At 51.7% G+C, this 26,275-nt stretch overlaps 3 long non-coding RNA genes across 6 annotated transcripts; all 3 read right to left on the reverse strand.

The window, feature by feature from the left end:
- Positions 1-8,258: 8,258 nt before the first annotated feature.
- On the reverse strand, positions 8,259-13,301 carry LOC147645652 (uncharacterized). Of its 2 annotated transcripts, none has more exons than XR_015282233.1 (5): positions 13,243-13,301; positions 13,121-13,164; positions 12,986-13,030; positions 11,714-11,757; positions 8,259-10,205 (listed from the first exon to the last, which is right to left on the reverse strand). It is a non-coding gene; the product is annotated as an uncharacterized LOC147645652 (long non-coding RNA). The 2 variants fall into 2 exon arrangements; XR_015282232.1 differs by lacking the exon at positions 8,259-10,205 and adding an exon at positions 11,261-11,545.
- A 1,282-nt stretch (positions 13,302-14,583) lies between these two features.
- Positions 14,584-16,195, reverse strand: LOC147645653 (uncharacterized). The gene is made up of 4 exons (XR_015282237.1): positions 16,121-16,195; positions 14,954-16,048; positions 14,832-14,875; positions 14,584-14,745 (listed from the first exon to the last, which is right to left on the reverse strand). It is a non-coding gene; the product is annotated as an uncharacterized LOC147645653 (long non-coding RNA).
- A 349-nt stretch (positions 16,196-16,544) lies between these two features.
- On the reverse strand, positions 16,545-19,753 carry LOC111945595 (uncharacterized). 3 transcript variants are annotated; one of them, XR_015282235.1, is made up of 7 exons: positions 19,592-19,753; positions 18,363-19,502; positions 18,241-18,284; positions 18,089-18,154; positions 17,826-17,905; positions 16,659-17,753; positions 16,545-16,580 (listed from the first exon to the last, which is right to left on the reverse strand). It is a non-coding gene; the product is annotated as an uncharacterized LOC111945595 (long non-coding RNA). The 3 variants fall into 3 exon arrangements; XR_015282236.1 differs by having other exon boundaries at positions 18,363-19,094; positions 19,466-19,732; XR_015282234.1 differs by having other exon boundaries at positions 18,363-19,732.
- Positions 19,754-26,275: the final 6,522 nt, after the last annotated feature.

Raw genomic sequence — 26,275 nt, forward strand, 5'->3', positions numbered from 1 at the left:
ACCCTAACCCTAACCCTAACCCTAACCCTAACCCTAACCCTAACCCTAACCCTAACCCTAACCCTAACCCTAACCCTAACCCTAACCCTAACCCTAACCCTAACCCTAACCCTAACCCTAACCCTAACCCTAACCCTAACCCTAACCCTAACCCTAACCCTAACCCTAACCCTAACCCTAACCCTAACCCTAACCCTAACCCTAACCCTAACCCTAACCCTAACCCTAACCCTAACCCTAACCCTAACCCTAACCCTAACCCTAACCCTAACCCTAACCCTAACCCTAACCCTAACCCTAACCCTAACCCTAACCCTAACCCTAACCCTAACCCTAACCCTAACCCTAACCCTAACCCTAACCCTAACCCTAACCCTAACCCTAACCCTAACCCTAACCCTAACCCTAACCCTAACCCTAACCCTAACCCTAACCCTAACCCTAACCCTAACCCTAACCCTAACCCTAACCCTAACCCTAACCCTAACCCTAACCCTAACCCTAACCCTAACCCTAACCCTAACCCTAACCCTAACCCTAACCCTAACCCTAACCCTAACCCTAACCCTAACCCTAACCCTAACCCTAACCCTAACCCTAACCCTAACCCTAACCCTAACCCTAACCCTAACCCTAACCCTAACCCTAACCCTAACCCTAACCCTAACCCTAACCCTAACCCTAACCCTAACCCTAACCCTAACCCTAACCCTAACCCTAACCCTAACCCTAACCCTAACCCTAACCCTAACCCTAACCCTAACCCTAACCCTAACCCTAACCCTAACCCTAACCCTAACCCTAACCCTAACCCTAACCCTAACCCTAACCCTAACCCTAACCCTAACCCTAACCCTAACCCTAACCCTAACCCTAACCCTAACCCTAACCCTAACCCTAACCCTAACCCTAACCCTAACCCTAACCCTAACCCTAACCCTAACCCTAACCCTAACCCTAACCCTAACCCTAACCCTAACCCTAACCCTAACCCTAACCCTAACCCTAACCCTAACCCTAACCCTAACCCTAACCCTAACCCTAACCCTAACCCTAACCCTAACCCTAACCCTAACCCTACACCCTAACCCTAACCCTAACCCTAACCCTAACCCTAACCCTAACCCTAACCCTAACCCTAACCCTAACCCTAACCCTAACCCTAACCCTAACCCTAACCCTAACCCTAACCCTAACCCTAACCCTAACCCTAACCCTAACCCTAACCCTAACCCTAACCCTAACCCTAACCCTAACCCTAACCCTAACCCTAACCCTAACCCTAACCCTAACCCTAACCCTAACCCTAACCCTAACCCTAACCCTAACCCTAACCCTAACCCTAACCCTAACCCTAACCCTAACCCTAACCCTAACCCTAACCCTAACCCTAACCCTAACCCTAACCCTAACCCTAACCCTAACCCTAACCCTAACCCTAACCCTAACCCTAACCCTAACCCTAACCCTAACCCTAACCCTAACCCTAACCCTAACCCCTAACCCTAACCCTAACCCTAACCCTAACCCTAACCCTAACCCTAACCCTAACCCTAACCCTAACCCTAACCCTAACCCTAACCCTAACCCTAACCCTAACCCTAACCCTAACCCTAACCCTAACCCTAACCCTAACCCTAACCCTAACCCTAACCCTAACCCTAACCCTAACCCTAACCCTAACCCTAACCCTAACCCTAACCCTAACCCTAACCCTAACCCTAACCCTAACCCTAACCCTAACCCTAACCCTAACCCTAACCCTAACCCTAACCCTAACCCTAACCCTAACCCTAACCCTAACCCTAACCCTAACCCTAACCCTAACCCTAACCCTAACCCTAACCCTAACCCTAACCCTAACCCTAACCCTAACCCTAACCCTAACCCTAACCCTAACCCTAACCCTAACCCTAACCCTAACCCTAACCCTAACCCTAACCCTAACCCTAACCCTAACCCTAACCCTAACCCTAACCCTAACCCTAACCCTAACCCTAACCCTAACCCTTAACCCTAACCCTAACCCTAACCCTAACCCTAACCCTAACCCTAACCCTAACCCTAACCCTAACCCTAACCCTAACCCCTAACCCCTAACCCTAACCCTAACCCTAACCCTAACCCTAACCCTAACCCTAACCCTAACCCTAACCCTAACCCTAACCCTAACCCTAACCCTAACCCTAACCCTAACCCTAACCCTAACCCTAACCCTAACCCTAACCCTAACCCTAACCCTAACCCTAACCCTAACCCTAACCCTAACCCTAACCCTAACCCTAACCCTAACCCTAACCCTAACCCTAACCCTAACCCTAACCCTAACCCTAACCCTAACCCTAACCCTAACCCTAACCCTAACCCTAACCCTAACCCTAACCCTAACCCTAACCCTAACCCTAACCCTAACCCTAACCCTAACCCTAACCCTAACCCTAACCCTAACCCTAACCCTAACCCTAACCCTAACCCTAACCCTAACCCTAACCCTAACCCTAACCCTAACCCTAACCCTAACCCTAACCCTAACCCTAACCCTAACCCTAACCCTAACCCTAACCCTAACCCTAACCCTAACCCTAACCCTAACCCTAACCCTAACCCTAACCCTAACCCTAACCCTAACCCTAACCCTAACCCTAACCCTAACCCTAACCCTAACCCTAACCCTAACCCTAACCCTAACCCTAACCCTAACCCTAACCCTAACCCTAACCCTAACCCTAACCCTAACCCTAACCCTAACCCTAACCCTAACCCTAACCCTAACCCTAACCCTAACCCTAACCCTAACCCTAACCCTAACCCTAACCCTAACCCTAACCCTAACCCTAACCCTAACCCTAACCCTAACCCTAACCCTAACCCTAACCCTAACCCTAACCCTAACCCTAACCCTAACCCTAACCCTAACCCTAACCCTAACCCTAACCCTAACCCTAACCCTAACCCTAACCCTAACCCTAACCCTAACCCTAACCCTAACCCTAACCCTAACCCTAACCCTAACCCTAACCCTAACCCTAACCCTAACCCTAACCCTAACCCTAACCCTAACCCTAACCCTAACCCTAACCCTAACCCTAACCCTAACCCTAACCCTAACCCTAACCCTAACCCTAACCCTAACCCTAACCCTAACCCTAACCCTAACCCTAACCCTAACCCTAACCCTAACCCTAACCCTAACCCTAACCCTAACCCTAACCCTAACCCTAACCCTAACCCTAACCCTAACCCTAACCCTAACCCTAACCCTAACCCTAACCCTAACCCTAACCCTAACCCTAACCCTAACCCTAACCCTAACCCTAACCCTAACCCTAACCCTAACCCTAACCCTAACCCTAACCCTAACCCTAACCCTAACCCTAACCCTAACCCTAACCCTAACCCTAACCCTAACCCTAACCCTAACCCTAACCCTAACCCTAACCCTAACCCTAACCCTAACCCTAACCCTAACCCTAACCCTAACCCTAACCCTAACCCTAACCCTAACCCTAACCCTAACCCTAACCCTAACCCTAACCCTAACCCTAACCCTAACCCTAACCCTAACCTAACCCTAACCCTAACCCTAACCCTAACCCTAACCCTAACCCTAACCCTAACCCTAACCCTAACCCTAACCCTAACCCTAACCCTAACCCTAACCCTAACCCTAACCCTAACCCTAACCCTAACCCTAACCCTAACCCTAACCCTAACCCTAACCCTAACCCTAACCCTAACCCTAACCCTAACCCTAACCCTAACCCTAACCCTAACCCTAACCCTAACCCTAACCCTAACCCTAACCCTAACCCTAACCCTAACCCTAACCCTAACCCTAACCCTAACCCTAACCCTAACCCTAACCCTAACCCTAACCCTAACCCTAACCCTAACCCTAACCCTAACCCTAACCCTAACCCTAACCCTAACCCTAACCCTAACCCTAACCCTAACCCCTAACCCTAACCCTAACCCTAACCCTAACCCTAACCCTAACCCTAACCCTAACCCTAACCCTAACCCTAACCCTAACCCTAACCCTAACCCTAACCCTAACCCTAACCTAGAACCGTGATCTAGAACCGTAACCTGGAACCCTGAAGTAGAACCATAACCTGAAACTTGAGCCTGGAAGTGCAACCTGGAACTCGAGTCTGGAGCTGTAGCTTTGAATTTCAGATTAAATATGGCGGCTGCTAAGTATTTCCGGCAAAAACATGGCCGCGCCGTGTATTTCCGGCAAAAACATGGCCGCGCCCTGTATTTCCGGTGAAAACATGGCGGCGCCCTGTATTTCCGGTGAAAACATGGCGGCGCCCTGTATTTCCGGCAAAAACATGGCCGCGCCCATGTATTTCCGGTTTAAAATGGCCGCGCCCTGTATTTCCGGCAAAAAGATGGCCGCCCCCATCAATTTCCGGTTCAAAATGGCTGCGCCCTGTATTTCCGGGTAAAAGATGGCGGCGCCTATGCATTTCCGGCAAAAACATGGCGGCGCCCTGTATTTCCGGCAAAAACATGGCGGCGCCCTGTATTTCCGGTGAAAACATGGCGGCGCCCTGTATTTCCGGCTAAAACATGGCCGCGCCCATGTATTTCCGGTTTAAAATGGCCGCGCCCTGTATTTCCGGCAAAAACATGGCCGCCCCCATCAATTTCCGGTTCAAAATGGCTGCGCCCTGTATTTCCGGGTAAAAGATGGCGGCGCCTATGCATTTCCGGCAAAAACATGGCGGCGCCCTGTATTTCCGGCAAAAACATGGCGGCGCCCTGTATTTCCGGTGAAAACATGGCGGCGCCCTGTATTTCCGGCAAAAACATGGCTGTGCCCATCAGTTTCCGGTTTAAAATGGCCGCGCCCTGTATTTCCGGTAAAAACATGGCCGCGCCCATGTATTTCCGGTTTAAAATGGCCGCGCCCTGTATTTCCGGCAAAAACATGGCCGCGCCCTGTATTTCCGGCAAAAACATGGCCGCGCCCTGTATTTCCGGCAAAAACATGGCGGCGCCCATGCATTTCCGGCAAAAACATGGCCGCGCCCTATATTTCCGGGATAAACATGGCCGCGCTCTATATTTCCGGTTCAAAATGGCCGCGCCCATGTGGTTATGCATAATTGTAGTGTCGTCCTTGTGTGTGGCTTTGAAACGGGGCGCCGAGAAGCGCGAGAAAAACGGCACCGAATGCCGCGCTGCCGCGCGGCATTCGGTGCCGTTTTTCTCGCGCTTCTCGGCGCCGGGATTTGGGATTCTCGATTTGATTTTTTTCCGGGACAAAATGGCGCCGCGCATGCGCCTTGGGTGCTTCCGGGCGGGTGCCGTCGCGCCGGTGACGCGCTTCCGGTCAAGATGGCGGCGCCCGTGTCGGGGGGTTTACCGGAGCCGCGCGGCCGCGGGAGCGCCCGGCGCCGACCCGGAACGACCCTCCGGCGCGCTGGCGCGCGCCGGAGGGTCGTTCTGTGTCCGCGCGGGGCGGTCCCGCGGCGGGGGGGCGCTTAGGGGGGCGACGGTGATCGGGATTGTTTCCGGGGCTTCGGGACGGGTTTTTTGGCGTGGCGGGGTCGGCGGCGTGCGTGCGGGGTGTGGTGCTTGTGTTACGGTGTGTTTTTGTCGTGTTTCTGGACCTATTTTATTAAAAATGTTAATGTTTATATTTTTTTACAAAATGGCGGCCGTGTGATGTCATCGGGGCGGAGCGCCTTGACGGGCAGGCTGGGGGGCGGTGCCGGGGGGCGGGGCGGCGTGACGGACGGCTCGGGGGCGGTACCGGTGGGCGGGGCGGGGCGGAGGGCAGTTCCGGGCGGTTGCCGGGGTGCCGGTGACGCACTTCCGGTCAAGATGGCGGCGCCCGTGCCGAGGGTTTTACCGGCGCCGCGCCGCCGCGGGAGCGCCCCGGGCCGGCCCGGAACGACTCTTCGGCGCGCTGGCGCGCGCCGGAGGGTCGTTCCGGGTCGGCTCGGGGCGCTCCCGCGGCGGCGCGGGGCTTGGGGGGGGCGACCGTGATCGCGACTTTTTCTGCGGCTTCGGGACCGATTTTTTGCCGTGGCGCGGTCGGCGGGGTCTGTGCGGGGTGGGGTGCTTGTGTTATCGTGTCGTTTTGTCGTGTTTTTGTATGTATTTCATTAAAAATATGAATGTTGATATTTTTTTACAAAATGGCGGTCGTGTGATGTCATCGGGGCGGAGCGCGTTGACGGGCGGCTCGGGGGCGGTGCCGGGGGGCGGGGAGGCGTGACGGGCGGCTCGGGGGCGGTGCCGGGGGGCGGGGAGGCGTGACGGGCGGCTCGGGGGCGGTGCCGGGGGGCGGGGAGGCGTGACGGGCGGCTCGGGGGCGGTGCCGGGGGGCGGGGCGGCGTGACGGGCGGCTCGGGGGCGGTCCCAGGGGCGGGGCCGCGGGGCGGGGCCGTGTGATGGACGGCGTGGGGGCGGTTCGGGGGGGCGGTGCCGGGGGTGGGGCGGCGTGATCGACGGTTCTGGGGCGGTCTCGAGGGGCGGAGCGGCGCCGGGGGGTGGTGTGGCGTGATGGGCAGCTTGGGGGCTGTGCTGGGATTCAGGGGTGGTGTTTTGGTGGGTGTTGTGTTGATTGGGGGGGGCTCCTGTTGTTGCTGGCGTGTTGGGAGTGGGGGTGCTGGGGTGGGAGGCTGTGTTTGGGGCTGGGGTGTGCTTGAGGGGTGGGGGTATGGGATGGAAGGGTGTGTATAGGGGGTGGGTGCTAGGGGATGGCGGGTGAATAGGGGGGCTGGGTGCTTGGGGCTGGGGGGTGCAGAGGGTGGTGGGTGCTTGGGGATGGGGGGGTGCATAGGGGGGGTGGGGGTTAGGGGATGGGGGGGTGTGCAGTAGGGGTGGGTGTTTGGGGATGGGGGGGTGCATAGGGGGGGTGGGGGCTAGGGGATGGGCGGGTGTGCAGTAGGGGTGGGTGTTTGGGGATGGGGGGGGTGCATCGGGGGGGTGGGTGCCAGGGGATGGGGTGTGTATAGGGGGAGGGGGTGCTTGGGGATGGGGGGGTGCATAGGGAGGTGGGTGCTTGGGGATGGAGTGTGTATAGGGGGGGTGGGTGCTGGGCTTGGGTGAGTGCTAGGGGAGGGTCACTGGTGTGGCAGGAGTGAGTGAGGGTTGGATAGGGGTGGGGACTAGGTATAGTGTAGGTGGGAGGGGGTGCGGCCCCCTATATAGTATATATACTATAAAGAAAAAGAATAAAAACTATAAGTCTGGTGCAGCAGTAGAAGGTTTCGTGCTCCCGGGGAGTAAGTGGTATGTACTTTATAATTTTTAAGTTGTTTTTTTTACTCCCCGGGAGCACGAAAGGTTCTACTGCTGCTTTTTCTAAGTTTAAAGTTTAAGCTAGAAAGCAAAACAAGAAGTTAGAGAGAAGAGAAATGAGTTTAAGTTTGAGGGAAAGAAAATAGAGAGAGACTGAAGAGAAACAAAGTCAGAGGTACAGAGAAAAGGGAAACAGAGGGGGAAGCAGAAAGAAACTAAGTCCAAGTCAAAGTCAGAGGTACAGAGAAAAGGGAAAGAGAGGGGGAGCAAAAAGAAACTAAGTCCAAGTCAGAGAGAAAAGGGAAACAGAGGGGGAGCAAAAAGAAACTAAGTCCAAGTCAGAGTCAGAGAGAAAAGGGAAACAGAGCCAAAGTGAAAAGAAACTAAGTCCAAGTCCCAGAGAAAAGGGAAACAGAGTGGGAGTGCAAAGAAACTAAGTCCAAGTCTAAGTCAGAGGTACAGAGAAAAGGGAAACAGAGTCAAAGTGAAAAGAAACACAGGGACAGTGGAGAGAAACCAACTCTATTTCTTTTCTGTCTAACTCAGAGGCAGAGAGAAAGGAAACTGAGACAATCCCTGTTCACCGTAACTCGGAGTTACAGTGGAAAGGAATCGAGTCCGTTTGCTTTCTGTCTAACTCGGAGCTAGAGGCAAAAGAAACAGAGTTAGAGTGAAAAGAAACCGAGGGAGAGTGGAGAGAAACCAACTCTATTTCTTTTCTGTCTAACTCAGAGGCAGAGAGAAAGGAAACGGAGACAATTCCTGTTCACCGTAACTCGGAGTTACGGTGGAAAGGAATCGAGTCCAGTTGCTTTCTGTCTAACTCAGAGCTAGAGGGAAAGGAAACAGAGTTGGAGAGAAAAGAAACAGAAAAATAGAGTGAGCAACAGTGACAGAGACTTAGAGAAAGTTAGAAAGAGATTGAAAAGCAAGAAATAGATTGAAAATAATGACTACACCACACCAAAAACACAAGAGCCGGGGGGGAGTGGTGGTAGGGGGGCAGGGGGATGAAAGTTTATTCACCTTTATTTAATGAATTTATTTACACTACAGCAAAACACAGAAACTGGAGACAAATGCATTACAATACAATCCATGTACACACTGAAAAATCCCTAATTCACATACAGAGTAATACAGCAAAACAGCAGCAAATGCAAATACAGAACAATACAAGCCAAATACATATTAACAGAATATAACTATTTCTACAGTTCTGGAAAGGTCAATACATGCTGTTTCATTATTACTGCTATGCCAAACCACAAGGAGCACACAGAAAACACAATACTCATTCGCCACAGAAGCCGGCTTCAGCTCGCACACGTACTCACCTTCACTCTCCTCTCCACCGCCCCGTTATAATCCTGCTGTCGGTGGTCCTCGGGAACGTGGTTCCCGGGAGCCTCAAATTCAGCCTGCCTGCCGAAAACCTCGGTCCGGGGCCGGTCCGTGCCCAAACTTTGGCGATGACTGTCGCCTCGCAGACCGGCCGGGACCGAGGAAAAAAAACCCCAGCTGGGAGGGAAAAAAAAAAAACCCCCCCAGCTGGGGATTTTTTATTCTAAATTTAAAAGTGAATTGCAAGTCCTGAAAAGCAAAAGCCATACATACCAGGTTAGAACCACTCGACACAAACACACACCCCCCTCCTACCCCACGGGAACTCGGTTCCCGGGGGGCCTCAAATTCAGCCTGCCTGCCGAAAACCTCGGTCCGGGGCCGGTCCGTGCCCAAACTTTGGCGATGACTGTCGCCTAGCAGACCGGCCGGGACCGAGGAAAAAAAACCCCAGCTGGGAGGGAAAAAAAAAAAAAACCCCCCAGCTGGGGATTTTTTATTCTAAATTTAAAAGTGAATTGCAAGTCCTGAAAAGCAAAAGCCATACATACCAGGTTAGAACCACTCGACACAAACACACCCCCCCCTCCTACCCCACGGGAACTCGGTTCCCGGGGGGCCTCAAATTCAGCCTGCCTGACGAAAACCTCGGTCCGGGGCCGGTCCGTGCCCAAACTTTGGCGATGACTATCGCCTCGCAGACCGGCCGGGACCGAGGAAAAAAAACCCCAGCTGGGAGGGAAAAAAAAAAAAACCCCCCAGCTGGGGATTTTTTATTCTAAATTTAAAAGTGAATTGCAAGTCCTGAAAAGCAAAAGCCATACATACCAGGTTAGAACCACTCGACACAAACACACCCCCCCCTCCTACCCCACGGGAACTCGGTTCCCGGGGGGCCTCAAATTCAGCCTGCCTGACGAAAACCTCGGTCCGGGGCCAGTCCGTGCCCAAACTTTGGCGATGACTATCGCCTCGCAGACCGGCCGGGACCGAGGAAAAAAAACCCCAGCTGGGAGGGAAAAAAAAAAAACCCCCCCAGCTGGGGATTTTTTATTCTAAATTTAAAAGTGAATAGCAAGTCCTGAAAAGCAAAAGCCATACATACCAGGTTAGAACCACTCGACACAAACACACACCCCCCCTCCTACCCCACGGGAACTCGGTTCCCGGGGGGCCTCAAAATCAGCCTGCCTGCCGAAAACCTCGGTCCGGGGCCGGTCCGTGCCCAAACTTTGGCGATGACTGTCGCCTCGCAGACCGGCCGGGACCGAGGAAAAAAAACCCCAGCTGGGAGGGAAAAAAAAAAAACCCCCCCAGCTGGGGATTTTTTATTCTAAATTTAAAAGTGAATTGCAAGTCCTGAAAAGCAAAAGCCATACATACCAGGTTAGAACCACTCGACACACATGCACACAAGCAGACCCTGACCCACCGACTCTCACAGACAGCCACACTCTGACACGCAGCAGGAGACTAACTCGCACAGTGACCGCAACCCTTATTTGAAACACTCTGCTGAACAAAATGCCCTGAGATATCTTCTCACTGCTGCTTCTCAACATCAAAAGGTAGATCCTCAGAAAATAGGCATCAGAGACCTGCAAAACAACACAAGGTGGTCAGTGAGGGATTCTATGGTAGCTATGACTCAGCCACCCTCTAGGCCCACACATTTTTTACACAAAAACCTCATAGAAAAGAGAAACTGTAACCTTTTATAATTGTTCCACCTAAATCTAACTATGTGCCAGGGCAGGGCAGCTCCAAACCAATGCAGTTAAAGTTAAGTTAAGTTACAGAGGCAGGCACAATGCAGTTAAGTTACAGAGGCAGGCACAATGCAGTTAAGTTACAGAGGCAGGCACAATGCAGTTAAGTTACAGAGGCAGGCACAATGCAGTTAAGTTACAGAGGCAGGCACAATGCACTTAAGTTACAGAGGCAGGCACAATGCACTTAAGTTACAGAGGCAGGCACAATGCACTTAAGTTACAGAGGCAGGCACAATGCACTTAAGTTACAGAGGCAGGCACAATGCACTTAAGTTACAGAGGCAGGCACAATGCACTTAAGTTACAGAGGCAGGCACAATGCACTTAAGTTACAGAGGCAGGCACAATGCACTTAAGTTACAGAGGCAGGCACAATGCACTTAAGTTACAGAGGCAGGCACAATGCACTTAAGTTACAGAGGCAGGCACAATGCACTTAAGTTACAGAGGCAGGCACAATGCACTTAAGTTACAGAGGCAGGCACAATGCACTTAAGTTACAGAGGCAGGCACAATGCACTTAAGTTACAGAGGCAGGCACAATGCACTTAAGTTACAGAGGCAGGCACAATGCACTTAAGTTACAGAGGCAGGCACAATGCACTTAAGTTACAGAGGCAGGCACAATGCACTTAAGTTACAGAGGCAGGCACAATGCACTTAAGTTACAGAGGCAGGCACAATGCACTTAAGTTACAGAGGCAGGCACAATGCACTTAAGTTACAGAGGCAGGCACAATGCACTTAAGTTACAGAGGCAGGCACAATGCACTTAAGTTACAGAGGCAGGCACAATGCACTTAAGTTACAGAGGCAGGCACAGTGCAGTTAAAGTTAAGTTAAGTTACAGAGGCAGGCACAGTGCAGTTAAAGTTAGGTTAAGTTACAGAGGCAGGCACAGTGCAGTTAAAGTTAAGTTAAGTTACAGAGGCAGGCACAGTGCAGTAAAGTTAAGTTACAGAGGCAGGCACAGAGCAGTAAAGTTAAGTTATAGAGGCAGGCACAATGCAGTTAGTTTTACAGAGGCAGGCACAATGCAGTTAGTTTTACAGAGGCAGGCACGGTACAAGGCAGTCGCAGGTGATGTCTGCCGGGTGAACGCGGCGATAGCTGTGGATGCGAAGGCCGGTTCCTCAGACGAAAAAATCCACGATGACGTCGAGAGGCTGAGATGGCCGATGACATGAAACACGAGACAACGAGAAGATGGATTGGAGCTGCCCTGCCCGGCAAAAGCTCTGGCGAGCTTGCAAAGAAACCCTCTCCCTTGGCTTCAGAGGGGCCCATCCCACTACAGCCCTGTCCTCTAACTTAACTTGAAAATGCCAACTCACCTGCTCATCTCTGCTCCTTGCCGTGCTCGGGGCAACACCAACTCCTGCAAAGACAGAAAAGAAAAAAGCACTGAGTTACTGTCACAATGCACAAGGTGGAATTCCCAATGTGGTTCCTTTATTCCATCTTGGACTACAAAAGCTTGTCAGCCAACCAGGGACTGAAACAGAAGAAAAACCACTCAGTCCCACTTCTCATACTCAAAGATCCCCTGTAAAGTTCTGAAGACAGAGCCCTCAAACGAGTGTGGGGTGCTTTGCCCGGAGGCATGTGCTGTTTTTAAAAAATTCGAGTCACCTCCCTTGCTTTCTAGACACTGCTCACCGACGTGGCAGGCTAGGGGCGGCTGAGGTGAAACGTCTTTCCCCTGATAATGACTGCACGATAAACCTGCAACCCCTTCTGTCTCTCAGAATCCTGTCCGTGACACCGATTCGTGTCAGGATCCACAAGGTGGGATTTGTGATGTGGTTCTTTACTTCTATCTTAGAGAACTAAAGATTAGCAGCAAACCAGGGACTTTAAACAGAAAAACCTCTCAGTCCCACTTATCGTACTCAAAGATCCCCTGTAAAGTTCTGAAGACAGAGCCCTCAAACGAGTGTGGGGTGCTTTGCCCGGAGGCATGTGCTGTTTTTAAAAAATTCGAGTCACCTCCCTTGCTTTCTAGACACTGCTCACCGACATGGCAGGCTAGGGGCGGCTGAGGTGAAACGTCTTTCCCCTGATAATGACTGCACGATAAACCTGCAACCCCTTCTGTCTCTCAGAATCCTGTCCGTGACACCGATTCGTGTCAGGATCCACAAGGTGGGATTTGTGATGTGGTTCTTTACTTCTATCTTAGAGAACTAAAGATTAGCAGCAAACCAGGGACTTTAAACAGAAAAACCTCTCAGTCCCACTTCTCATACCCAAAGATCCCCTGTAAAGTTCTGAAGACAGAGCCCTCAAACGAGTGTGGGGTGCTTTGCCCTGAGGCATGTGCTGTTTTTAAAAAATTCGAGTCACCTCCCTTGCTTTCTAGACACTGCTCACCGACGTGGCAGGCTAGGGGCGGCTGAGGCGGAACGTCTTTCCCCTGATACTGACTGCACGATAAACCTGCAACCCCTTCTGTCTCTCAGAATCCTGTCCCTGACACCAATGTGTGTCAGGATGCACAAGGTGGGATTTGTGATGTGGTTCTTTCATTCTATCTATCTGCGAGAACTGAAGTTTAGCAGCAAACCAGGGAATTAAACACCTAAACACACACAGCTTGCACCCACCTGTCCTCCAGCATCCTGGGCTGGGATATCTTGCAAGTAGACCACCTAAAATAAAAAAAACCAAGGGATTAAAGTTATAGCAGAAACTGCGACCCCAACAAGAACAACTGCTTCTCTCCACCAACTGAGGCTCACCTTCCACCTGCTTTGCCTTCTCCGCTGCTTTCCGGCTTTACTTCCTAGAAATAAATACCAAGAGCAGAGCTGTAACACAGTGACCGCTTCCAGCCCCGCTGCAAAGTAAAACCATGACTGACCTTCTCAGGGGGACCCCCTCATCTGGGACAGGTGTTCTGCCAGGAGGTCAATCCATCTGCATCCTAAAGAAAGTTAGGAAAAAAGTCAAAGTGCTGCACGGTAACTGCACAGCTCCAACCACCTGCTGCCAACATAAGAATACCACCTAGACTCCAACTACAGCCTGTATTACAAATCTCCGATTACAAGTGCTCGGGACTTGTCCTTAAACACCTACAACCGGGCTGGGCGCCAGGGCAGAGCAGCTCCGGACCAAATACCCCCAGACACCCGTGACACGTGAGACGAGCGGACGTGACAGGGAGATAAAACTCTGAGACAAGAAAGTCCTCACGAGGACCAAGAGAATGCTGAACGAGATGACCGAAGAGGGACCCAAGGAGAGCCTGCCGGGCTCCGATGGCCCTGGAGGAAAAAGATGCGAAAGGAACAACTATTTTCCAAGAACCGCAGAGACGGATGCCCGAGAATCCTGTGGCTGGAAGCCTCTGCCTGCCTTTGAATTGGCACAAGTCCTTATCCGCTGTAAAGAAACACTGCTGCATATAGCTGTCGACACAGCTGAGAACGAGACCTAAAAAGACATCCGATCACGTGCTTCTGAAGACAGATGCGAATCTGACGCGTGTCAGAGCTCCCAAATCAAAGCTTCGCCAGCGTCGGGCCAAGGAACGCAAAGATGGGAGATGAACGGAATGACCCTGGGGTTTCTCATAAGCCCCTGGGAGGGCTAAGGCAATAGAGATGTTACACAAGATGCACATAAGACACAGAAGGCACGAGAGACAAGTGACAACACACCCTGGGACTGCTCTGCCCTGTTCGCCTCAGCATTGCAAACCAAAGTGAGGCTTTCCCTCACTGGGGCCTATGGGGTCATTTCCAGAACCTCCCCATCGCCAAAGCTCACTCAAAAACCCAAACCGATCTCAGTCCCGACCCCCCACCCTGCTTTGATCCCCTCTGCGGGCTCCACTTATCTCTCAGAGGGCTGAAGATGTGAGTCACAGCGAGAGGCCGGTCAGGAGCCAAACAAAGCCACCTCGCTGTCTGGGAAGTTCTTCTCTCACCAGGCTGTTGTCTCAGACAAGTATCATCACCTATGATAAAGAAAACCAAATATAAGAGCACAATCTTAGTGGCATATTCACCAAAACCCAACTCCTACTCACCGTCTCTTGGGAACTCCCAGGTCCTCCGGCCACACGCTTTGGCCACGCTCCGGGGTGGATGCCATCGTCGCAGGGTACGCCTAGGATAAATGGAGAGGAGGCAATGGAGCATCGCTAAAAGTTGAGCGCGCCCTCGCTGCTCCTGGCGACGTCCCCGACTCACCGTGACTCCTCGGCCGCACCTAAAGGGTACCCGGACCGCACCGACACGTGGACGAGGTCGAGGCTCCGTCACGGACTCCGCTATTATTTGCTGGGGCTCACCAGAGAAGCAAACCGGGTCTCCTGGCAGGTCAGTGAGGGGGTCTCAGCACAGCATCAGGAGGCAGCCTAAAACACACAAACAAGCAGGGAGTTGCACCAAAAACTGAGACCCCAGCAAGAAGAACTGCTTCTCTTCACCAACTGAGGCTCACCTTCCACCTGCTTCGCCTTCCCTGCTGATTTCTGGCTTTACTTCCTAGAAATAAATACAAAGAGTAGAGCTGTAACACAGTGACCGGTTCCAGCCCCGCTGCAAAGTAAAACCGTGACCGACCTTCTCAGGGGGACCCCATCATCTGGGATGCGGCGCTCTGCCACGAGGTCAATCCGTCTGCCTCTGAAAGAAAGTTAGGAAAAAAGTCAAAGTGCTGCAGGGTAACTTCACAGCTCCAAACACCTTGTGCCAACATAAGAATACCACCTAGACTCCAACTACAGCCTGTACTACAAGTCTCTGATTACAAGTGCCCGGGACTTATCCTTAAACACCTACAACCGGGCTGGGCGCCAGGGCAGAGCAGCTCCGGACCAAATACCCCCAGACACCCGTGACACGAGGGGACGTGACAGGGAGATAAAACTCTGAGACAAGAAAGTCCTCACGAGGACCAAGAGAATGCTGAACGAGATGACCGAAGAGGGACCAAAGGCGAGCCTGCCGGGCTCCGATGACCCTGGAGGAAAAAGATGCGAAAGGAACAACTATTTTCCAAGAACCGCAGAGACGGATGCCCGAGAATCCTGTGGCTGGAAGCCTCTGCCTGCCTTTGAATTGGCACAAGTCCTTATCCGCTGTAAAGAAACACTGCTGCATATAGCTGTCGACACAGCTGAGAACGAGACCTAAAAAGACATCCGATCACGTGCTTCTGAAGACAGATGCGAATCTGACGCGTGTCAGAGCTCCCAAATCAAAGCTTCGCCAGCGTCGGGCCGATGAACGCAAAGATGGGAGATGAACGGAATGACCCTGGGGTTTCTCATAAGCCCCTGGGAGGGCTAAGGCAATAGAGATGTTACACAAGATGCACATAAGACACAGAAGGCACGAGAGACAAGTGACAACACACCCTGGGACTGCTCTGCCCTGTTCGCCTCAGCATTGCAAACCAAAGTGAGGCTTTCCCTCACTGGGGCCTATGGGGTCATTTCCAGAACCTCCCCATCGCCAAAGCTCACTCAAAAACCCAAACCGATCTCAGTCCCGACCCCCCACCCTGCTTTGATCCCCTCTGCGGGCTCCACTTATCTCTCAGAGGGCTGAAGATGTGAGTCACAGCGAGAGGCCGGTCAGGAGCCAAACAAAGCCACCTCGCTGTCTGGGAAGTTCTTCTCTCACCAGGCTGTTGTCTCAGACAAGTATCATCACCTATGATAAAGAAAACCAAATATAAGAGCACAATCTTAGTGGCATATTCACCAAAACCCAACTCCTACTTACCGTCTCTTGGGAACTCCCAGGTCCTCCGGCCACACGCTTTGGCCACGCTCCGGGGTGGATGCCATCGTCGCAGGGTACGCCTAGGATAAATGGAGAGGAGGCAATGGAGCATCGCTAAAAGTTGAGCGCGCCCTCGCTGCTCCTGGCGACGTCCCCGACTCACCGTGACTCCTCGGCCGCACCTAAAGGGTACCCGGACCGCACCGACACGTGGACGAGGTCGAGGCTCCGTCACGGACTCCGCTATTATTTGCTGGGGCTCACCAGAGAAGCAAACCGGGTCTCCTGGCAGGTCAGTGAGGGGGTCTCAGCACAGCATCAGGAGGCAGCCTAAAACACACAAACAAGCAGGGAGTTGCACCAAAAACTGAGACCCCAGCAAGAAGAACTGCTTCTCTTCGCCAACTGAGGCTCACCTTCCACCTGCTTCGCCGTCCCTGCTGATTTCTGGCTTTACTTCCTAGAAATAAATACAAAGAGTAGAGCTGTAACACAGTGACCGGTTCCAGCCCCGCTGCAAAGTAAAACCGTGACCGACCTTCTCAGGGGGACCCCATCATCTGGGATGCGGCGCTCTGCCACGAGGTCAATCCGTCTGCCTCTGAAAGAAAGTTAGGAAAAAAGTCAAAGTGCTGCAGGGTAACTTCACAGCTCCAAACACCTTGTGCCAACATAAGAATACCACCTAGACTCCAACTACAGCCTGTACTACAAGTCTCTGATTACAAGTGCCCGGGACTTATCCTTAAACACCTACAACCGGGCTGGGCGCCAGGGCAGAGCAGCTCCGGACCAAATACCCCCAGACACCCGTGACACGAGGGGACGTGACAGGGAGATAAAACTCTGAGACAAGAAAGTCCTCACAAGGACCAAGAGAATGCTGAACGAGATGACCGAAGAGGGACCAAAGGCGAGCCTGCCGGGCTCCGATGACCCTGGAGGAAAAAGATGCGAAAGGAACAACTATTTTCCAAGAACCGCAGAGACGGATGCCCGAGAATCCTGTGGCTGGAAGCCTCTGCCTGCCTTTGAATTGGCACAAGTCCTTATCCGCTGTAAAGAAACACTGCTGCATATAGCTGTCGACACAGCTGAGAACGAGACCTAAAAAGACATCCGATCACGTGCTTCTGAAGACAGATGCGAATCTGACGCGTGTCAGAGCTCCCAAATCAAAGCTTCGCCAGCGTCGGGCCAAGGAACGCAAAGATGGGAGATGAACGGAATGACCCTGGGGTTTCTCATAAGCCCCTGGGAGGGCTAAGGCAATAGAGATGTTACACAAGATGCACATAAGACACAGAAGGCACGAGAGACAAGTGACAACACACCCTGGGACTGCTCTGCCCTGTTCGCCTCAGCATTGCAAACCAAAGTGAGGCTTTCCCTCACTGGGGCCTATGGGGTCATTTCCAGAACCTCCCCATCGCCAAAGCTCACTCAAAAACCCAAACCGATCTCAGTCCCGACCCCCCACCCTGCTTTGATCCCCTCTGCGGGCCCCACTTATCTCTCAGAGGGCTGAAGATGTGAGTCACAGCGAGAGGCCGGTCAGGGGCCAAACAAAGCCACCTTGCTGTCTGGGAAGTTCTTCTCTCACCTGGCTGTTGTCTCAGACAAGTATCAGCACCTATGATAAAGAAAACCAAATATAAGAGCACAATCTTAGTGGCATATTCACCAAAACCCAACTCCTACTCACTCTCTCTTAGGAACGCCCAGGTCCTCGGGCACCACGCTTCGGCCATGCTCCGAGGCAGACCCCGTCGTCGCAGGGTTCGCCTAGGATAAACGGAGAGGAGCGATGTAGCGTCGCTAAAAGTTGAGCGCGCCCACGCCGCTCCTTGCGTCGTCCCCGACTCGCCGCGACTCCTCGGCTGCACCTCAAGGGTACCCGGACCGCACCGACACGTGGACGAGGTCGAGGCTCCGTCACGGACTCCGGTATTATTTGCTGGGGCTCACCAGAGAGGCAAACCGGGTCTCTTGGCAGGTCAGTGAGGGGGCCTCAGCACAGCATCAGGAGGCAGCCTAAAACACACAAACAAGCAGGGAGTTGCACCAGAAACTGAGACCCCAGCAAGAACATCTGCTTCTCTTCACCAACTGAGGCTCACCTTCCACCTGCTTTGCCTTCCCTGCTGCTTTCTGGCTTTACTTCCTAGAAATAAATACAAAGAGTAGAGCTGTAACACAGTGACCGCTTCCAGCCCCGCTGCAAAGTAAAACCGTGACTGACCTTCTCAGGGGGATCCCCTCATCTGGGATGCAGCGCTCTGCCACGAGGTCAATCCGTCTGCCTCTGAAAGAAAGTTAGGAAAAGAGTCAAAGTGCTGCAGGGTAACTTCACAGCTCCAAACACCTTGTGCCAACATAAGAATACCACCTAGACTCCAACTACAGCCCGTACTACAAGTCTCCGATTACAAGTGCCCGGGACTTGTCCTTAAACACCTACAACCGGGCTGGGCGCCAGGGCAGAGCAGCTCCGGACCAAATACCCCCAGACACCCGTGACATGTGAAATGAGGAGACGTGACAGGGAGAGAAAACTCTCTGAGGCAAGAAAGTCCTCACGAGGACCGAGAGAATGCTGAACATGATGACCGAGGAGGGACCGAAGGCGAGCCTGTCGGGCTCGGAGGACCCTGGAGGAAAAAGATGCTGAAGGAACAACTTCTTCCAAGAACTGCAGAGACGGATGCCTGAGAATCCTGTGGCTGGAAGCCTCTGCCTGCCTTTGAATTGGCACAAGTCCTTATCCACTGTAAAGAAACACTGCTGCATATAGCTGTCAACACAGCTGAGAATGAGACCTAAAAAAATATCCGATCACATGCTTCTAAAGACAGATGCGATTCTGACGGGTGTCCGAGCTCCGGAATCGAAGTTTCGCCGGCATCGGGCCGATGAACTCAAAGATGGGAGATGAGTGGAAGGACCTAGGGTTTCTCATAAGCTCCTGGGAGGGCTAAGGCAAGAGGCACGTTACATGAGATGCACAGAATATACAGAAAGCACGAGAGACAAGTGACAGCCCACTCTGGGACTGCTCTGCCCTGCCCACCTCAGCATTATTAGCTAAAGTGAGCCTTTCCCTCAGTGGGGCCCCAGAGGTCATTTCTCAAACCTTCCCCTCCCCATAAGCTGACTCAAAACCCCTAAACGGTGTGAATCCTAACCCACTGCCCTGCTTTGATCCCCTCTGTGACCATGGCCCTCGACTTATCTCTCCGAACTGAATCTGTGCGAGAGGCCGATCCGCTGCTAAGGAAAGCTGCTGCGGGGGCAGTTCCCTTTTGTGTTACAATGAGTCTGCTGAGAGAATCTGAAATATCGCACTTGACGTGGCTTAGAACTTCTGGAAATTGCAGTCCTCCTAAAAAAAAAAAAAGCCAAGAAGAAGAGTCATGATAAAAGCATCTTATTGCCCCTGAACCCCCGACCCAAAATCATGAGCTTAAATACTCCCTGTGTTCAATATTGTTTTCTTCAAGGTGTTTTCAAAACTTCAGCTGCTGCAAATGCCCAAAAGATGCCTGCTCTTAGCAGGCTAAAGTAAATTAAAAGAGGTGCTTCACTGAAATGAGAGAGGAGCTCTTTACCCCTGCTGATTCCCCTGGAGGGAATAATGCCCCTTAGCACAGCCTGGGGTTAATATACCACTAATTGGGCCCGCCTCTTTTCCCCACAATGCCTGGGAAAGGGGAGGCGGCAGATCCCACCGGGTATAAAAGCCCTCAGAGGTACTGTAGCCGTTTGGCTCCTCTGAGTTAAATTTGAGGCAAGAAGCTCTGTGTAGAAGAAGACTCTTTGGGAAAAAACAGTGTTTTCTTTTTTGCTACAGTTACTCCAAACAATGGAGCAAAAGAAAAAAAAAAAGGTAAGAAGAAAAACTTTGTGTTTCAGCAGTGTTGCCAGCTAAGTTGGATAATTTATAGACTTGCATAATTATTTTTCAGTGATTACTACATAGCATTCCACCTGTGATTAACTAGAGTGGAGAAGAATAGTATTGATTTGGATGGTGTCTCATAGGGACCTTTAATCAGGGCTCTCTACATTCTGAATAAAAATAAGAAAAAGAATGGACTCACAGGTGGCATTACCATTACATACCTGCTGGCCTCGCTCCCATCGCAGATATTTGGTGCCGGGGTGTGGGTAGAAGTGCCCTGAAATGCAGCTTTAAACCCTTGAAATGCTGGAAAAGGCAAAGCTTAAAATGAGCAAATGGGACCACTAACTCCATTTAAACAGATACAGTGGTAAATAAATGGCTTCTCCTCTTTAATTTAAACCCCTCAAATATTGGGGAAAAGAGTGGTTTTCCTTGCTGTGAATCTCTCTGGTGGTGGAAAAGGGGGCATTTTTCCCTTAATTCAGATCCATAAAAAAGCATCATCCATGCTTTCCCTTTCCACTTAAAGTGGAAAAAAATAGAAAATGGGCAGTCTCTATCAATTAATACTTCTAATAGCACAGAAAAAGCAGAGTTGCCTCCAATTGAGACTACTAAAATTGCAGGGAAAGTGGATTTCTCTTCAATTTGAACACAGGCAATTGTGGAAAAGGAAGCTTTTTCCCTCAGCTTAAACTCCTTTTTTCCTGATAACCCATCCCTTTTTTGGAGCTCTGAAAAAGGAGTGCTGAGGTGGAAGAACAAAGAAGAAAACTGGTGCCTTTTCCCCCCCCGCCCCACCCGACTCCCCGGGGAGCGTGCATGCTGCCCCACCCACTCAGGGGCCACCGCTCAGCAGGACAGGCTTTTCCCTCAGCTTTCTCTTAAAGTGACACTTCCCACCGGGGTAGAACCGGCTGCTCCCCACGTCGCTGCTGGGTGCTGTAACCCTCGTTCCCGGAGAAACTCCCAGGATGCCCCCGCTGGCCCCTCTGGCGGCTCCCTGCACAGGTCTACCCAGGTTACCTTCTGAAAACTGCCTCTGCCGTGAGCTGCTCCCTTCTCGTCCTCACCAGTCACGCCTGGGGCTGCTGCACCTTGGGGTGGGGGTGGGGCGGAGAAAGGTACTGCCGGTCATTCCCTTCTCTACGTGTCCCGCTGTCCGTTCCCGAAACGCCGGGGTGCTGGGCTTCCATTTCCGCGATAGAGAACCGGCCTCCTCCTCCAGGTGCCGAGGCTTAAATTGATATTCTGCCACATAAATCCCCTGCGTGCTGGCTTTGTGATTACTGAGGAAATTGCTCACAGGGTACTAGGCGATTACCGGTTACTGACTTCTGCTTCCCTTGAGCGGTGGGGGATTTGGCTGGCTTGTTTAAGGGTAATCCTGACCAAACCCGAGCACCCCTGTCGCTGCTCTGCCCTGAATTTCAGTGAAATATCAATATAGTTTATAAATGCTCCCTTTAGTCACCGCTCAGTCTTTCCCCTCGCAGCCACGGGGACCAGGCTTGCTCCGTTCCTTTGATCCCCGCCCTGGGGGTCCCGCTTGGATGCTGGTGTCAGAGACACGAGCTGCGGAATGCTAAAAATACTGCCTTTCAAAGTGAAAATTCTATTAAGCCCACCTAAAATGATCAAAATAACTACATGTATTAATGATCGCTGGGTAAAGCTTTTCAGGGAAGAAAATAGCCGTTTTGGTAGTGCAAATCCCGTTTTGACGATATTTCATTCTTTTGGGTTTGGGAATCCTGCCAGTATAACACATCTGAGAATTAGTATTTTGCAATTGGATATTTTGAAATGGGGTGATTTTCATATTTTGGAACTTGATAGTTTACTATTTTGAAACGGAATCATTTTGGTATTTTGGAACCCGCTATTCTGGTATTTTGCTATTGGGTTATTTGAAAAATTTGCAACTCGGTGATGGGAAACTGGGTTACGCTGGTATGTTTGGACTAGTTCTGGAATCTTAGAAGTGGGTTACATTGGTATTTCTGCATTTGCTATTTTGGGAATTGGAAACCGGGGGGTTTTTTGGGTACTTTGGAAATGGTTATTCCAGTATTTTAAAACTGAGCTTTTGGAATCTAGTTCTTTGCTGCTTTGAAATTTGGGGTACTATTTACTTGAAATCGGGTTATTCTGGCATTTTGGAACGCAGTTTTTCTAGGCTTTGTTTTGGTGTTTTGCGACATGACCTTTTTTAGTGTTACCACATGCATTTTTGATAGTCTCAATTGGAAGCAAGTCTGCCTTTTCAGTGCTGTTTGGCGTATTAATGTCCTGTAGAGAGACAAAATACTGAGCAATTGGTTAATCTTACCATGTTGCAGGCGGATAAATTTAGTCTGACACTGCCTGAGGTGGCTGGGCGTAGGTGAGACACAGTCTGCTGTGGGGGCGAAGGGCCGGTGGGCATCTTTGAACCCTGACCATTCACATGTGACCCATGAACTTTGAATGTCAGACTTGTCACTTCAATTATTGACTGCTCATTTCAGAGTTTTGACCTTGACCGCAGCCCTTCGACCTTGCCCCAACAGCAATATCACTGAATTACAGTGATTTCAGCATATAAATGCTACCATAGTTATCTCACCCAGCAGTGTCAATCCAATTATCAGTCTCTTTCCCAGCGCTACAGTGATTATAGCAAAAACCCTAGAGACCCCTTCCGTGGCCAAGTCATTTCAACTCTTGCCCAAAAGCTTTATTTCAAAGCTACCTCTGGTCCTCCAGTTCGAGATGAGTTTCTCCAACTCAGCTGGTTGAAACTTCCACGGGTTCAAGGAGCAGGATCATCCTCTTGTGTCCAGTTCTCCCACTACAGTCTCTGAGCCCACACCACAGTCAATATGCCACCCCACAGTGACTACAGATCCAACCCTAGAATGTTCTTCCCTGACCCAGTGATTTCAGTTCTTGGCCCACAAGCTTTATTTCACTCCAAGCTCTCTTCTTCCAGCTGCACATACATGCAAGCGATCTTCTTCTAGCACCAGATGCGTGTTTCTCCAACGCTGCTAGCTGAAACTTCCCCAGGGTCAAGGAGCAGGATGTTCCTCCTGTCTGCAACTCTGCAACATTTCAGCTCCCACCCTACAGCTTATAAGCCATCCCCACAGTCAATATCCCAGACCCACAGTGATTTCAGCTCCAGCCCTACAGTGGCTATCACAGACGCAGGCAAAATACCAGAACTGCCAAAGGTTGAGGTCCCCTGTTACATACCCATTTTTTTCTGCCCTGCCCATCTTGTTCTATTTCCACTCACAGAACCCAGCCCCAACATCCATATCACAGGCCTACAGTGATTTCAGCATACAGATCCTACAGTGACAATCCCATTATCGATCCCAAAACCAGCTCCAGCCCTGGAGTGCCATTCCCAGCCCCAGTGATTTCAGCTCTTGGCCCACAAGCTTTATTTCACTCCAAGCTCTCTTCTTGCTGCTCCAGAGGTGTGTTTCTCCAACGCTGCTGCCTGCAACTTCCCCAGGTTCAAGGAGCAGGATGTTCCTCCTGTCTCCAGCTCTGCCACATTTCAGCTCCCACCCTAGTGCTTATAAGCCGTCCCCACAGTCAATATCCCAGCCCCACAGTGATTTCAGCGCCAGCCCTAGAATGCCTTCCCAGGCCCACAGTGATTTCAGTTCTAGCCCTGGAGAGCCCTTCCCAGCCCCAGTGATTTCAGCTCTTGGCCCACAAGCTTTATTTCACTGCATGCTCTCTTCTTCCAGCTCCAGATGCGTGTTTCTTCAATGCTGCTGGCTGAAACTTCTCCAGGTACAAGGCGCAGGATCTTCCTGCTGTCTCCAGCTCGGCAACATTTCAGCTCCCACCCTAGGGCCTAGAAGCCCACCCCACAGTCAATGTCCCCGCCCCACTGTGAATTCAGCACCAGCCCCACAGTGGTTATCAAAGACGCAGGCAAAACCCTGGCACTGCCAGCATCTCAGCTCCCGTGTTACAGTCCCATTATTTTGCCCCTACCCATCTTGTTCTATTTCCAATCACAGGACCCAGCCCCAACATCCATATCACAGGCCTACAGTGATTCCTGTACACAGATCCTACAGTGGCTATGACATTGTCAGTCCCTACCCCAGTCCCACAGTCATTTCAGCTGTTGCCCTGGAGAGCCCTTTCTCAGCCCCAGTGATTTCAGCTCTTGGCCCACAAGCTTTATTTCACTGCATGCTCTCTTCTTCCAGCTCCAGATGCGTGTTTCTTCAATGCTGCTGGCTGAAACTTCTCCAGGTACAAGGCGCAGGATCTTCCTGCTGTCTCCAGCTCGGCAACATTTCAGCTCCCACCCTAGGGCCTAGAAACCCACCCCAAAGTCAATGTCCCCGCCCCACAGTGAATTCAGCACCAGCGCTACAGTGGCTATCAAAGACGCAGGCAAAATCCCTAACCCGTTTCAGCTCTCCTGTTACGGTCCCATTATTTTTCCCCTACCCATCTTGTTCTATTTCCAGTCACAGGACCCAGCCCCAACATCCATATCACAGGCCTACAGTGATTCCTGCACACAGATCCTACAGTGGCAATCCCATTATCAGTCCCTATCCCAGCCCACAGTCATTTCATCTCTTGCCCTGGAGAGCCCTTTCCCAGCCCCAGTGATTTCAGCTCTTGGCCCACAAGCTTTATTTCACTGCAAGCTCTTCTTCCAGCTCTAGATGCGTGTTTCTTCAATGCTGCTGGCTGAAACTTCTCCAGGTACAAGGCGCAGGATCTTTGTCCCTTCTCCAGCTCGGCAACATTTCAGCTCCCACCCTAGGGCCTAGAAGCCCACCCCACAGTCAATGTCCCCGCCCCACTGTGAATTCAGCACCAGCGCTACAGTGGCTATCAAAGACGCAGGCAAAAACACTAACCCATTTCAGCTCCCGTGTTACAGTCCCATTATTTTTCCCCTACCCATCTTGTTCTATTTCCAGTCACAGGACCCAGCCCCAACATCCATATCACAGGCCTACAGTGATTCCAGCACACAGATCCTACAGTGGCAATCCCATTATCAGTCCCTATCCCAGCCCACAGTGTTTTCAGCTGCTGCCCTGGAGAGCCCTTTCCCAGCCCCAGTGATTTCAGCTCTTGGCCCACAAGCTTTATTGCACTGCATGCTCTCTTCTTCCAGCTCCAGATGCGTGTTTCTTCGATGCTGCTGGCTGAAACTTCTCCAGGTACAAGGCGCAGGATCTTTGTCCCTTCTCCAGCTCGGCAACATTTCAGCTCCCACCCTAGGGCCTAGAAGCCCACCCCACAGTCAATGTCCCCGCCCCACAGTGAATTCAGCACCAGCCCTACAGTGGCTATCAAAGACGCAGGCAAAATCCCTAATCCGAACCCGAACCCATTTCAGCTCCCGTGTTACAGTCCCATTATTTTGCCCCTACCCATCTTGTTCTGTTTCCAGTCACAGGACCCAGCCCCAACATCCATATCACAGGCCTACAGTGATTCCTGCACACAGATCCTACAGTGGCAATCCCATTATCAGTCCCTATCCCAGCCCACAGTGTTTTCAGCTGCTGCCCTGGAGAGCCCTTTCCCAGCCCCAGTGATTTCAGCTCTTGGCCCACAAGCTTTATTTCACTGCATGCTCTCTTCTTCCAGCTCCAGATGTGTGTTTCTTCAATGCTGCTGGCTGAAACTTCTCCAGGTACAAGGCGCAGGATCTTTCTCCCGTCTCCAGCTCTGCAACATTTCAGCTCCCACCCTAGGGCCTAGAGGCCCACCCCACAGTCAATGTCCCCGCCCCACAGTGAATTCAGCACCAGCCCTACAGTGGCTATCAAAGACGCAGGCAAAACCCTGGCACTGCCAGCATCTCAGCTCCCATGTTACAGTCCCATTATTTTGCCCCTACCCATCTTGTTCTATTTCCAGTCACAGGACCCAGCCCCAACATCCATATCACAGGCCTACAGTGATTCCAGCACACAGATCCTACAGTGGCTATGACATTGTCAGTCCCTACCCCACTCCCACAATGATTTCAGCTCTAGCCCTGGAGAGCCCTTCCCAGCCCCAGTGATTTCAGCTCTTGGCCCACAAGCTTTATTTCACTGCATGCTCTCTTCTTCCAGCTCCAGATGCGTGTTTCTTCGATGCTGCTGGCTGAAACTTCTCCAGGTACAAGGCGCAGGATCTTCCTGCTGTCTCCAGCTCGGCAACATTTCAGCTCCCACCCTAGGGCCTAGAAGCCCACCCCAAAGTCAATGTCCCAGCCC

This window comes from Cyanistes caeruleus, unplaced genomic scaffold (assembly GCF_971803275.1).
Source record: "Cyanistes caeruleus unplaced genomic scaffold, bCyaCae1.hap1.1 HAP1_SCAFFOLD_203, whole genome shotgun sequence".
Classification (NCBI taxonomy): Eukaryota; Metazoa; Chordata; class Aves; order Passeriformes; family Paridae; genus Cyanistes; species Cyanistes caeruleus.